The following is a 15,902-nucleotide window of genomic DNA, read 5'->3' as shown; positions in this document are numbered from 1 at the left end:
TTTATAAATTTTTATATATTTTTTTAATTTTAAGAAAACTCAAAAAGGAAATAATTTTATAATTTATTTAGGGTACGAGTACCTCATCTCAAGTTAATAAAAATTTTAAAAATTCTTAATTTGACAATTTTCTTTATAATCTAGTTTCATCCAATGGTATTCCACATTTGGAACCACAAGTTTCTCCCATAGTGCCTGATATCTCAAGTAAATAAAAATTTTAAAAATTCTTAATTTGACAATTTTCTTTATAATCTAGTTTCATCCAATGGTATTCCACTTTGGAACCACAAGTTTCTCCCATAGTGCCTGACACAAATCTAGATTCCCCTCTTGACATAGCACAAACTTTATTAGACTTAAATTCAAATATTTATGGTAAAAATAATTAAAATTAATTGTATTAATATTATTTTTAATTAACTAGAAGCTCGTTTTGTCAAGAGTCAAAAGGGGAAAATATTACTATTCTTTCAAAACTATATGTATATATTTCACTCCCTAAATGGGGAAATTATAAAATATCGAGCAGAGTAGGAGATTGCCATGCTAAATGTATATATGAGGGTGCATACACAGTCTCTGGTATACATGATCATGTATTTGAAATAGGGGCCTTCGAGATGCTTAAAACTAAAGAAGCACTCGAAAACATAATAGCCTACAATCCCTTGGAGACTCGGTTAAATGTATATCAACAAACATGGATAAAAGATGTATGGAGAACCCAGAAATAGAAAACTATCCTGAGGCCATACCATCATTTATATCCCTGATAAGTCACATAGACAGACTTCTTATTAAATACCGCCCCCTATGCCTCAATCGATTTCTGAAATTGAGTTAACTGCAGAATATTCTACGACAACTCGTAATGAACGATTTTTAATCCATAGGCAACTTATATATTTTTGGCACTGATTCCATGTTGCGTATGGCCGCAAGTTCGGACATGATCTACATGAATGGAACTTTCCATGTAGCTCTTACGTTATTTTATCAATTATATACCTTACATGTTATGTACAAAGAGGTTATGATACCCTTCATTTATGCACTACTACCAGATAAAACTAGGGACACATATGTCCGTCTTTTTCAAATTATTGTTAATTTTTGTTCTGAACGCCAAATATCTTTTAATCCTAGATTTGGCCAAACAGACTTTGAGGCAGCTGCTATATCAGCTCTCAAGTTTGTATTTCCCAGCATGATTATAAAAGGTTAAATTTATGATTTATATAATTTTGTTTAGGTTGCTTTTTCCATTATTCCCAAGCTTTGTGGCGCAGATGCCAATCTCTTGGGTTGGTGAGCCTGTATTTGAACCATTCGAATGTTCACAAAGTTGTAAGGCGCATGACAACTTTGCCCTTTTGTAAAGAGGAAGACATATTTCGAGTTAGGCAAAATTGCTATGCGATGTCGTATGAAAATCCCATGCTCCTGAATTTTATGGAGATGGGTACGACATGGCTAAACCATAATGCCATATTTCCCCATGGCATATGGACAAGGTATTTAAAACATAATTCATAAATTCATAAATCAGATCAACAATGGATCAACAGTTCGGCGGAGAAATAGAAAATATGAAAGATTTGATCAACATATCATTAATTTAACACAAATATATGAAAGAAATTCGGAAATTACTGATATTTTAGATAAAATATCTTTTTTAGTAAATATTAAATACAATATATTATCAAAAAATAAAAGATTTAGGCTGCATTCATAGTAGAGACGGATCCGATTTTTACATCCGTTCCGTCAAAAGTCAATCTCATTAAAAATGATATATATGTTCATATTGCGTCCGTTCCGATACCTTCCGTCTTAAAAACGGATCCGGCAAATTTTGAAGTCAAAACATTTTGACTTTTTGATCCGGCAAATCTTATAGAGCGTTATAACGTTACTTACAATTTTTTTATAGTCTATGAACATTTATATCATTTTTAATGAGTTTGACTTTTGACGGAACGGATGTAAAAACGGATCCGTCTCCACTATGAATGCAGCCTTAGATCTGAATCCGACTTGTTTTCTATATATTAATATTTCTTGCTGACAAATAATGGATAACCAAACTACAAAATGGCGCTACAGCTGATTACAATGTGTGGACACTTTTATAATGCATTGAATGAATGAATCGCCGTTTAAATACATAATCAGGTAATAATATTAATGATAATTATTTTTCACATTATATTATTTTAATCAGTGCAGGGGAGTGTATCTATATCTATTGCAAAACAAAAATATTCTCCAAAAATAAGAAATAATACAGATGCAACTATAGTTGCGGAAATGGTAAACATTTATTATGATGTACAACATTCAGAGAGCTACTTAACATCTCAATGTTGGTAGAATCTTTTCCCCATAATATGTAACGACTAATATAAATGAAAACTATACTTGTAGAACACAAATGAGCAAAACTATCATCAATGTTTTAGGATATAAATCCAGGAGGTTATTTCTTGACGATTTGAACGATGTGCATAGATATGCAATTCTAACAGATGCATCTAATAAGGGTAATATTAAAACATTTCCCTTGATCCTTCGCTATTTCAACAAAATTAAGGTCATTTCAATAAAACTATTGAAAACTTTTTCTCCAGATAGTGAAATATCCTAAGACATAGATAACCATATAATGGTAAATATAGCAAATTCGGCATTACCAATGAGTTGCATGTCAGCTTTCTGATCTGATGCCTCAGCAAATTTGGCAAAAACTAGAGTTTATTTACAGAAGTGAGTCAGCATATGGTTGGCATGTTTCTAATACGCGCCATTATAGAATTTTAAAATTTTACAAACCTTTAAAAAAATATTTCTTAAATAAATTAAAAAACTGTCCTAATATTTTAAAAAATTTTTAAAAATAAATGGCAGAGGTATATTTAGGAATGATTTTACATATAGTAAATCTACTATATGCTTTTAATATGCAGTTGAAATCATAAGAATCTTTTTTAATAAAGGTTCACAAAATTATGCTGCAGATGTGTTGATCATTACAGTTTATATTCAAATGTTCAAATATTTTAAAAATACCGATAGACATTGATGTCATGTTTGAGGAGATTGTAATGCTCTTTATTTAAGATTTGCCAGAATATTCAATATTAATTTTATAATGTAAAAAATATATTTATTTTATGCAAATGTATAAATAAGATTTTATAAAATATAAAAAAATTATAGAAAGTTAAATAGTAAACTTTAATTTTAATATAGTATATTCTCAAAATATTATTTTTATTACACAATCATAATTTTTTTTAAATATTAAAATTTATCAAAATAATTTTTTTTATATTTGTTTAAATAAATAAATAATGATACAGTTTTGTTTATGAAAAGTTATTGGAAAATTATGTTGTGTTAATTTATGAAAAGTTAAATAGTTATATTTATTTTGAGATTTAAATAATGGAAATAAACGTTTACCGTCGTAATTAAGATATTTATAAAATTTTTGGCATGGCATATTATAATTTTGCTTAACCATTAACTCGGCCTCTAATGTTGTCAGAGCAATCCGATTTCTCTCCTTTCTCCAGACAATCCTCATCAGGCTAAAAATGCGCTCCGATGAGGCATTAGAATGAGCTAAGGAGAAAACATACTCGCATATTTTTTCCAAGCATGGGAATTTATCGTTATTACGAAAAACTTCCACCCATTTATCCTCTGCTTCCATTTAACTTTAAGTATTTTGGCGAATCATAAAAAATGGAAAGAACTACAATCTCTTCAAACAAGGCTTCAATGTCTATCCGTAATTTTAAAATATTAATTAAATTACAAAACCATCAAATGATGGTTTCTGTTCCAAGGTCATTATATTTATACATTTATAAATAGAGTTATTAAAATAAAATTTTGATTGTAAATATTCTTAAATTGTCTTAATAAAAAATCTGCTTCATTTAAAAATACGTTAATTAGAGTAATATTTGAACATTTTAATATGATATTTTTAGCAATAGCGCCATAAAATTTATTATCTATTTTTAATTGTAGAGATGAACAGAGGTGTAGCATGATTTTGTGAATCTTTATCAATAAAGAATTTTCTGATTGCAACTGTATATTAACTACATGAAGTAGATTTCCTACATATGAAACTAATTCCAAACACGCTTCTGTCATTTCATCCTCAAAAATAATTTTCAAAATTTTAGGACAGCTTTTAAAATCTTTATTTAAGAAGTATTTCTTTAAGGGTTCATAAAATTTTAAAATTCTATAGATGGCAGGTATTAATGATAACCACCTGATAGGTACATATCGCAACAACTCACACCATTCCAAGTCAGACCACTCAGCCAATTCTTTTAATTCATTGACTCTTTTAGTTGATGAACTAAATTCGTTAAAACATTTCATCACAATTATTTCGACATCTACAGATAGTACATTTATTGCCTTCGAATTATGCAGTATATGGCATATACAGCCAATTGGTATTAATTAAATATTATGCTGCCTCAATTCGGTAAATACACTTTGGTTTTTGCCAAAATTCACAGAGGCATTATCAGCGCAGAAAGCAATGCAACTAATTGATAACCCTGAATCAGCTATATTTACTATTATGTGGTTAGCTATATCGTTGGATTTTTCACTATCGGATGAAAATTTTTTAAACAGTTTTATTGAAATGCCCTTATTCTTGTTAAAATAGCGAAGAATCAGGGGAAATGTTTTAATATTTCCCTTATTAGATGCATCTGTTAAAATTGCATATGGATGCCCATCTTTCAAATCGTCTAGAATTGACCTTTTGGATTCAGGTCCTAACACATTTGTGATAGCCTTACTCATTTTTGTCCTAGCACAAGTAAAGTTTACACTTATTTTGGAGTCGTTAAATATTATGGGGAAAAGATTCGACCCACATCGTGATGATAGATAGCTCTGTGAATGTTGAACGACATGATAGATGTATACTATTTCCGCAATTGTAATTGCATCTGTATTATTTATTATTTTTGGAGAGTATTTTTGTATTGCAATTGATGTTTATAGACTGCCTTGTACTGATTTATGCTTTAATGATTTTTGATGACGTAAAATGTCATATTCTTTCCCACTGCTGTAATTAAATACCGTAGAGCATATTCTACATTTAGCGTGCCTATCTGTTAACTTCATTATCCAAATAAATTTACGTTCATGTCTTGTTATACTTACAAGTATATTTTATTCTTTTTCTCCTATCTTTATCATTTTTTTCGGATTCTAAAGTTTATAAAATATAAAAAGATAATCAATTTTGTTAGAATATTTAAAGTAAAAAAGTATTATTAATGTGCTATTTTATTTAAAAAAAATGATTTATATGAACTAAAAACATATCCTAATTTTTATATGCTTATTTTCAAAAATTTTTAGAAATCTATACTATTTTCAGAAAGATTATCAGTTTCATCCTAATCCGATATCGAAGGCGAATATGTTGGCGATTTACGCTTTTCAGCGTCTATTCCTAAATAAATTATTTTAAAATGTAAATTTAGAATATTTATCATTAATTTTAATATAATTAGTTAAAATTACAGATTAATTTTTTTTTACTGGTTAATAATATATAAATACTGCCTAAATTGTTTAATGTGATTTATTAAAATTTTAAAAAAATAATTAAAAATAGAAATTTATACTAAACGCATAATTTTTAAAAATAAATCCTAACTAAATAACAAAACATAATATAAATTTATACCACGAGCATAAGATTCAAAAATCACTGAATTAGCTGGTGTTGAAGAGCCAGCAGACGAAATTAGACGTGATGTTACTATTTGGACAATAAAACATGTATGTTTTAATTAAATATTATAAAAAATAATCCCTAACAATAAAAAAAACAATATAAATTTATACCATGTGGATAAGGTTCAAGAATCACTGAACTAGCTGGTGTTGAAGTGCCAGCAGACGAAATTAGATGTGATGTTTATTTTTGATTAATAAATATTATAAAGAATAATTCCTAACTAAATAAAAAAAACAATTATAAATTTATACCACGTGGACAAGGTTCAAGAATCACTGAACAAGCTGGTGTTGAAGTGCCAGCAGACGAAATTAGATGTGATGTTGCTTTTTGGACAATAAAACATGTATGTTTTAATTAAATATTATAAAAAATAATTCCTAATAAAAAAACAAATATAAATTTATACCACGTGGACAAGGTTCAAGAATTCCTGAACAAGCTAGTGTTGAAGTGCCAGCAGATTAAAATAGATGTGATGTTCCTTTTTGAACAATAAAACATGTATGTTTTAATTAAATATTATAAAAAATAATTCCTAATAAAAAAACAAATATAAATTTATACCACGTGGACAAGGTTCAAGAATCACTGAACTAGCTGGTGTTGAAGTGCCAGCAGACGAAATTAAATGTGATGTTCCTTTTTGAAGAATTAAACGTGTATGTTTTAATTAATATTATAAAAAAACTGCTATAACATTTTATATTTCAGAATATTTGTACTTCTTAACATAACATCCATTAATTCTCATATTATACAGCAAATGTAATATGATTTATTACTAATATTATAAAAATTATAGTGTTTTTAAATTTTGAAATTCTAAAAATATTTATATTTAGCTAAAATCAAGGAGTGTTAAATAGTACGGCTATGCAGTTCAGAAAATTTTCACTATTTTGATGCTATTCAAAACCAATTTTCTACTGATACTGACCTGAGTCTATATTTAAATTATTTTTTATTTACCATCATTGAACCAAGGTAATAAAAAATTAATATTTCATTAGATTAAAGAAATTTAAATGGGAAAAATTATGTTAGCTACAAGAAATCAACATATACCACAATGTATATTTTAAATAAAAATAGTGTTTATATATTTAGCTAAAATCAAGGAGTGTGTTCAGAAAATTTTTCACTATTTTGATGCTATTCAAAACCAATTTTCTACTGATACTGAGCCTATATTTAAATTATTTTTTATTTACCATCATTAAACCAAGGTTATAAAAAATTAATTGATGCTTAGCGAAATCATAAAACAAATAAAATTTTTATCAGATAAATGGTTTAATAAAATTATAGATGAAAATAAAAGTATAGTAAAATAATTGGAAAAAAAAATGATTTATTTAAAAAATAGTGTTATCTTGCTAAATATTGAAATTAAAAACCACATTTGAATCTTTCTCAATTTATATAAATTTAAATTTTTAACTGGAACTATATTCCAATATAAAATTTCAATTTTCTGCAAAGTATTTTTAGTTTATATAGAATATCGATATAAAGGTTAATATAAATTTAATTCAAAAGTTAATATTTTAAAGTAATTCAAAATTTAAACTACAAGTGTGCCAAAAATCAGGATATTATATACATATTAAATCAAATCTAAAAATTAGCCAAATTAAATACTTTAACATAGAGAAATACCAATCAATAGTTTTTATATAATATAAATAATGCAGAAAATTTTATTATTGTTTTTATAGCTAATAAAACGTTGTTAAATATAATTGTTTAAATTTATGACTAATAGGATCTGTTTCTAAAAAAAACTCAAAATAGATGTGTACTAGATTTGGAGATTTACCTTATTCCCTAATTAGTGTCTTTTTTAAAAAAAAATTTATATAATTTATATTTTATTTATTATCTTAGAACTCTTATATTGGAAATAATTAACAAACTAGTTATGCTTTTTATATGCAATTTATAATCTTATCCTACATATAATGTATCATATAAAATTATCTAGAGAAATAAATAAAAGAAAGAAATTTATCACTAAAATGAACAATGCTCTTGTTTTTATTTTGATAATCATGAACTCTTAGAAAGTTCACAGTTTTTTTGACATGAGATAAAATGCCAGTTTGATTTTGGCCCATGTTGTTCTAAATTTGTGTAGGTAATTTTTTTAAAATTCCACATTATCTTAACTTACTTAACAATTGTCAAGTTTTATTAAATTAAATTTTAACAACATTCTTTTTTTAAATATAAACATAACCTATTTATATAACCTTAACATTTAAGTTATCTCATTTTTACCCAAATCTTTTCCTCAAGCTTGTTTTCTTATACAAACTTGGTTATCTTCAGTTTAACCAATTCTAACCTCTTAGAAATTTAAATGGGAAAAATTAAGTTAGTCCTTCCTACAAGAAATCAACATAAATGTAAATTTTAAATAAAAATTTAACTTAATTGTTTTAAAGATATTTCTTCTATAGGCGATGATGATGATGATGCTCGAAAAAATTTTGTTATAGAACTTTGCTTTTTCATAATAAAAAATATATTAAGCAGGAAGAAAGAAATTTACATACTAGACATATTTTTCAAATAATTATTAAAAATTTATTTTAAAAATATAAAAATAATCAAATAATGTCTCTCAGATTTATTAATTATATATTAAAAACATTAAAATGCTTTAAAAAAAAATTGCGGGAGATATTAAAAAATTGCGGGAGATTTCCAATTGCGGTAGTTTTGCGGGAGTGAGATGTCTGCGTGTAAACTAAAAAATAGCGAAAGTCTCCCGCTGATGGGGGGAGACATGGCAACCCTGACCATGACACCCACGATGTTAACTCATATCAGAATTTATTATGTTAGATAAATTGATTTAAAAAAAATAAGAAGAAATTATGCAAATATATTGAAGCCTTCAGTTATTAAAATGGCAAGCCATATTATAAATGGAACATTTTGTAACTATAAAATACGAACCAGAATGATATGATGAAAGCAATTAAGATTTTATATATAATTGTCGCAACCACCTTTAGTTGGTATATTATATCTAAAAATAATAGTAGTTGGTAATATTATCAAAAATATACTCGTATTAAAAATTTAACTCAAAACTGTTTTTCAAAGATGAAAAAATGAGCTTTCCTAAAAACACGTAAAAAAAGAGAAGAAAAGATATTTAATTTATTACATACATTGTGGGATGAATAATAAGATGTTTAATTTTATAATATTTTCAAATAAATAGATGGCGTTAAAGAATTGAAAACAAATTGTTACTTATATTTATTATCAAAAGCATTTATTAGTAAATTTTTTTTTAAATATTTAAAGTCCTAGTGATAGGACTGGTGCAGCCATGTAATCTATTATAATAATCCTCAAAAACCGTCAATCAAATTTAGCCAATAGTGCTCTTTTAAAATATATTTGTCCAATAAAAATGATTATAGCATAATCGGTCCAATAGTAATCACCTTACAAACTAAATATTCATTCAGTCAGTTCTATATAAATCATATCTGAAAATATTATTATGATACTGATAGAAGATTTAAAGATGGTATGCAAATATCTAGATTTCAAAATAAACTTGATGGAAGATTTAAAGACTCAACTGTTAATATTTAATATAAAAATTTAAGGTATGTCATTGCATTCAGCGTCTACATGACAGAATTTTCACTGGATGCAAACCCCCTTCAAAAACCTTTGCCTACCCCCCTAAAAAATTTACCACCTGCCAAATATCAATATTTTGTAAATATAAAGGATTTATTTTGTAAATATAAAGGATTTATTTTGTAAATATAAAGGATTTATTTTGTAAATATAAAGGATTTATTTTGTAAATATAAAGGATTTATTTTGTAAATTATTTTGTAAATATAAAGGATTTATTTTGTAAATACAAAGGATTTATTTTGTAAATACAAAGGATTTATTTTGTAAATATAAAGGATTTATTTTGTAAATATAAAGGATTTATTTTGTAAATATAAAGGATTTATTTTGTAAATATAAAGGATTTATTTTGTATTTATTTTGTAAATATAAAGGATTTATTTTGTAAATATAAAGGATTTATTTTGTAAATATAAAGGATTTATTTTGTAAATATAAAGGATTTATTTTTTAGATAAATTCAATTAAAACCTCGATTATTTACAACGAATTCATTATTATAGCATTATGAGCTTGCTAAAATATCTAAACCTTTTAAATTACATTTAAAAGGATAGTAGAATTTGCAAAACAATGTATATGATTGTTTGCAATATATAGATTTGGTCGATGAATTGTATTATAATCAATGATATATATAACTATAGATTGGCGATTCATTCATTCAATGCATTATAAAAGTGTCCACATATTGTAATCAGCTGTAGCGCCATTTTGTAGTTTGATTATCCATTATTTGTCAGCAAGAAATATTAATATATAGAAAACAAGTCTACTACGATAATTTAGTTTTAAAGGTTTCGATTTATGATATAATATTTTATAGTATCTTTTATTCTTAAATTTTCATAAGACTTTTTTTATGAAGGTGGTCTAGGTGATTATATTTAAAAAATAAATCTAAGACTAACCCACCTTTTAATTTTTAAAAATATAGTTTAACCTAATCCTGCATGGACTTATAAATCTTATGTTAATGCATCTTAGGATACATGCAAAACAGATCTTTTAATATCACTTTTATTATTTTATTTAGATAATGGGAGTGTGCTGTGTTCATAATTGTAATAAAACAAATAAAATAGAATCCAATACACATATTTCTTATCATAAGTATATATATTATTTTTTATATGCAACATATTTATTACATAAAGCATTAATAAGCTACAAACATTGAAAAAAAATCCTTGTTTAGTAAAAATATAAAGTTTTCTCATTTTTATTGCTAGGACAAATAATGCTTCTTCCTCTTGAGTTGATAAGATTTCTATTTTGAACTTTTCCTAAATATTTTTCTGGATAAAATATTAAGTTAGCCATTTTTAAAATACATATTTACTATGATACAGTTTCATTTTAAATATTTGTAAGAAATATGTAAACCATATATATACTAATAGAGGCTCTGCCAATCAACAAATTTTCACTGATTCAATACTATATTACTAATAACTGATCTGATATTTATATTGATTTTTATATACTATCTATCTTTGTATCAATGTCATAAATATATCTTATATTTTACTCATTATTATTCACCTATTTTTAAATATAGATTTCCATTAAAATCCAAATAATTATTGGAAAAATGGTTACAGGCTATAAATAGGAAAAATTTTATGCCTAATAAATATAGTATTATTTGTGGAAGGCATTTCAAAAATACTTGTTTCATTCATACTTTATCCGGAAAGATTTTATTGAAGGAAGATTCAATTCCATCGATATTTAGTATATCTAAGCCACTTCATGATGTATGTTAACAATATCATTACATAGTTAAAACAATATTTTAAAATGTATACTTTTTAGAAAACGAATGTTCATTCAAATAACATACAATCACCATTAAAAAGTGATATATTATATGAAAATGATCCAATTATACATATAATAAATGATCATAATTATTCCGCGACATATGAAACATTAAAAAGAAAAATTATTTACCAAGAGGCTATTATTAAACGCTTAAAAAAGGGCACATGCTTATTATAGGAGCTCAAAAAGAGGAAAAAATAAAATAATCAATTTACAAACAATAATCACTTCACTAAAAGATGAAAATTTGTTATCAGATGATGTCGAAAATATTATAGACAGGCAATTTACAGGGACATCTTCTATATTCCTTAAAACACATATACACAGTGGAGGCATCTCAAACCCACAAAAAAATATATACAAGTGAATTCCGTCAATTTGCATTAACTATGCATTTTTATTCACCTAAGGCTTACAGATATCTCAAATCACACTTTTGTATGCCTCCGGAATCCACATTAAGGGCATGGAGTCACAAGATTGAAATCATGCCAGGTTTATTATAATAATTTAAAAAAAATAAATTAAATTAAATAAAGGTTTCCTTTCTATTTCATTTACTTAAATTAAAAGCTACCAAAAAAAATCAGAAAAGCAGTTGTATTGTGTACTTAGCCTTGATGAAATGCATATTAAAACTCAAATAGATTATGACCCCCACAAAGCAGAATATCATAGTTATGTTGATTTAGGTGATGGGACAAAATCAACAAAAGAAGATAAATCTTGTCCAGAAGCAACAAAGGCACTCTTTCTTATGGCTACCTGTCTTAATAGCAGCTGGTAAATGCCAATAGCCTATTTTCTAGTTTCACAAATGAATTCAGATATCCTAGCTATTTAGTGAGAGTTGCATTGTTCAATCTAAATAAAACAGGAATTATCTGTAAGGCCATAGTATGTGATGGTTGTGCTGTTAATAAAAAAATGAGCAAACTGCTTGGTGTTAGTATGGATCAGTGGCGTAGCTATGGGGGGGGGGGTTTCAGGTTTGGACCCCTCCCAGAGCAAAATTTTTTTTTTTAGATTGACTTAAAAGTGACTAATACCATTAATATTTATATTTTTCTGGTTTTGATGTTTGTGGAAGGATATTATATTACTATTGAAATTATTCTGGATAGTATTATTATAAAGTCATTGAGAATAATCGACTAAATTATAATGACATATTATTGATGCATTTAAAAAATATATTTATTATATATTATCGAAGATATGGTTATGATTTTGCATTTTATATGTATGGACCCCCTCTAAGAAAAATTTCTAGCTATGCCACTGGTATGGATCCTGATAATATCATTCCATATATTGAGCTGGAATTTTATGAATCGGAAAAAATATATATGTTACTAGATGTTTGTCATATGCTCAAATTACTTATAAATTTATTAGCGGAGTAGGAAATTTTAATAAATGAATAAAATGGAGAGGTAGCTAGCTATATTAAATTTGATTAAATATTTATTTTGTATTTATAGATAATAGATTGGAAGCATATACAAAATTTACATAAATTGCAGGAGTGCGAAGGTTTACGTGCTGCAAATAAATTGCGCAAAGCACATATTGCTTTCCACAAACAAAAAATGAAAGTTTGATAATAAATATATAATTATTAAATATTTTTTAAAGGTATTCGATCTGCTGTTGGCATTTCATTAATGGCGAAATTGGATACTACAATTACAGGAAATTGCATTTCCTTAGATAATACTCAATTAATATGTTCAAATTTTCAAAATAATCATGACGATGATTTTAATTCTATCAAAACTATTTTCCAATAATACCCCAGGCATTATCTTATTATTTTAGCCAAACAAATCCTCATATCCCGAAATTATCATTATATTTAGATAATTTAACAACTTATATTTTGGGATATATAGTACAACAACTTATTAAAGAAAAAAAGGTACGATGTGATGTTTGCATTAATGCAATGGTCAGTGATTCATATATTGATAATAATATAAATAATATGCTCATAAATTTTAAAAATAATGGGGGGTTAGTGATTCCTTCTTCTAATATGTCATGCAGAATTTGTGAAAGTTCATTTAGAACTTATCAAAATGATATTAAACGTAAAAATATTATTAAAAAAATGGAAGTGTTGGTTTTTTCCTCAATAATTGGTACAAATATTTTTATTGATCTTACTGAACATATTAATGATGAGATTGGTTACAGCCATTTTCAAATTCTTGTAAAATTAATTGTTCAAAGGTAATCATTTATTAGTTTTAATACTATTTTTTTTAAAGATATTTAAATATTAGATTTTTTCATTTTGCTGACTTGAGAAACCAGGAATTGAGAACTGGTATGAGGCAAAATCTTACAAAAGCAATACATTTTAATAATCATTAAGTCATGTAAATTAATATTTATATCTTCTTTTATTTTTTAAAAATTATATTGTATAAAGAACAGGCCTGATATAAGACATATTATAAAAATTATGATATTATATATAATCTATGCTAATGTAAATATATTTTATTTTTTATAGGTGATGATAGAATCAAAAAGCATGAATGTTTATAATCAAAGATAATATAAATGTGAATCATCACATTATTAAAAATACATTTTGTTTTTTAAAGTGTACACATTTATATTTTTATATATTTTGTATAAACCTTATTTAAATGATTTATATAATAATTTATACTCATGCAAAAAATGTTATTATTACACTATGTTTTTATTGAAAAAAAAAATAAAAGATGTTTTCATTTGTCATTTATAATTAAGATGAAATAATTAAAACAAAAAAAATTATAAATGATTATTACAATAAAAATTAAGTGAGATGAGCTCTCAACCCATCTTTTAAGATGGTTTAACTTATTTCATCTAGAACACATAATCCAAAAAAAATTTTAATTGACAGGATATTTTTTTATAAAATCTTATTTTCTTAAAGTAATTAATTGATCTTCATCTACTTTTAGAGTATATCTTTGGTTCATCCTTTTAACATTGATTTCTCTTATTAGTAAAACAAAATTTGTAGATTTTATTTAATTATATCTATACAGATCTTTTATATAAATTTTGATTATTATTTTAAGGTATAAATTACTTACCTAAAATTAAAAGTACCAGCAACTACAATAAATATCGGTGCATTATTTTTATTTATTAATAAGATATGAATCATAAAATATTATTATATTTAATAAGGATTCCATAAATGAACAATAAGTGGATAGTAAGATTTTTTTTGAAACATCAAGTGAATTTGATAAGCTATAAAAACTAATTTTATTAGAAAAATTAACAAATATATATAAAAAAATAAATGATTTTGATATTTGCAATTAATATGTATAAAATAAATTAGACTTTCTAATAAATGATTGGGGGTTAAATGGTTGAGGAATGTTTAAAAATAAATTTATTTTTATAATAATATTAACCAAGTAGATAAATTAACTTAAAACTATGATTGAGAGAAGTATTTTCTTGATTGAGTCAAAGGAATCTGTGTGATAAGTTTTTTTGGCAATTATATATAGGCAGTGGACCTTATTTGGTTGAATATTTGAGGGTGTATTAGATATAAGTATGGAATATTTTGTATGGGTATAATTTTGGTGATTTTTGCTTCAGTGATATTGTAGCAATCTATGTTTCTGAATAATTTCTGGGTGAAAGTAATTTAATGATATTATGTACTATTATTGTATTAAATGTTGAGTTTTTTTATTTTAGAGAATACCAATGTAATTTAATTGAAGACCAGTTGAGGTTAGGATTCATTTAATTATTTTACATAATTACATTATTAACAAATTATTAGATATAAAATTGTTAAATTTTTAAAATTTATTATTATTATTGAGGCATTTGATCAACGTACAAGCTACAAAATGGCGCTACAGCTGATTTCAATAGGTGGACGTTTTTTTATGCATGATCGTCAATCTATAGTTATATATATCATTGATTATAATAGTTATTAATTTCATATTTCATCTCAAATTTAATAGATAACCCCCAAAGAAATTTATCCTACCCCCATTAAAGCCGCCTACCCCTACTCTCCTCAAAAAAGTAGGATGCAAACTGTTCCTACCCCTCCTGCTCATGTAGACGCTGATTGCATTTAATAAACTCAATTAAGTGGCTTCCATCACCCAAAAGGGGGCATATCCAGTGAAGTGAGTTTTCATCCACTGTTTGGCAGTAAAATTTACCTTACTGTGAGGGCCCATTTAATTAAAGAAGGATGAGGGTAACTGATACACTAATTGACAGTAATTTACCCTACTGTCAGGACCCGAGAGTAATTTACATTGGTAAAAATTGAAAAATAAGAAAATTTATAATTAATAAATAGTGTGCTTATCTTTTTAGAGTATTTGTTTCAATAGATTAGTAAATTTTTGAATGATTATATGAATCCATAATTGTAACAAAATATTTGATGGTAAATTTAGAAATAACATTAATGAATGATAATAAAAATTTAATTAGGTATATCATTGCATCTAATCATCAATTAAATTTGCATCCACTGTTTAGCAGTTAAATTTGCCCTACTATCAGGGCCCATTTAATCAAAGAAGGTTGA

The 15,902-nt window shown here is 25.6% G+C and overlaps 1 long non-coding RNA gene across 2 annotated transcripts; it reads left to right on the top strand.

Annotated features, from left to right (window-relative positions):
* Window positions 1–11,305: 11,305 nt before the first annotated feature.
* On the top strand, window positions 11,306–13,792 carry LOC135931763 (uncharacterized). Of its 2 annotated transcripts, XR_010573150.1 has the most exons (7): window positions 11,306–11,674; window positions 11,722–11,806; window positions 11,851–12,094; window positions 12,528–12,747; window positions 12,796–12,909; window positions 12,950–13,546; window positions 13,585–13,792. It is a non-coding gene; the product is annotated as an uncharacterized LOC135931763 (long non-coding RNA). The 2 variants fall into 2 exon arrangements; XR_010573149.1 differs by having other exon boundaries at window positions 11,306–11,806.
* Window positions 13,793–15,902: the final 2,110 nt, after the last annotated feature.

The sequence above is a fragment of the Gordionus sp. m RMFG-2023 genome, chromosome 1, assembly GCF_954871325.1.
Source record: "Gordionus sp. m RMFG-2023 chromosome 1, tfGorSpeb1-WG-v2, whole genome shotgun sequence".
Classification (NCBI taxonomy): domain Eukaryota; kingdom Metazoa; phylum Nematomorpha; class Gordioida; order Chordodea; family Parachordodidae; genus Gordionus; species Gordionus sp. m RMFG-2023.
This window is presented reverse-complemented; position numbering and strand designations above follow the sequence as displayed.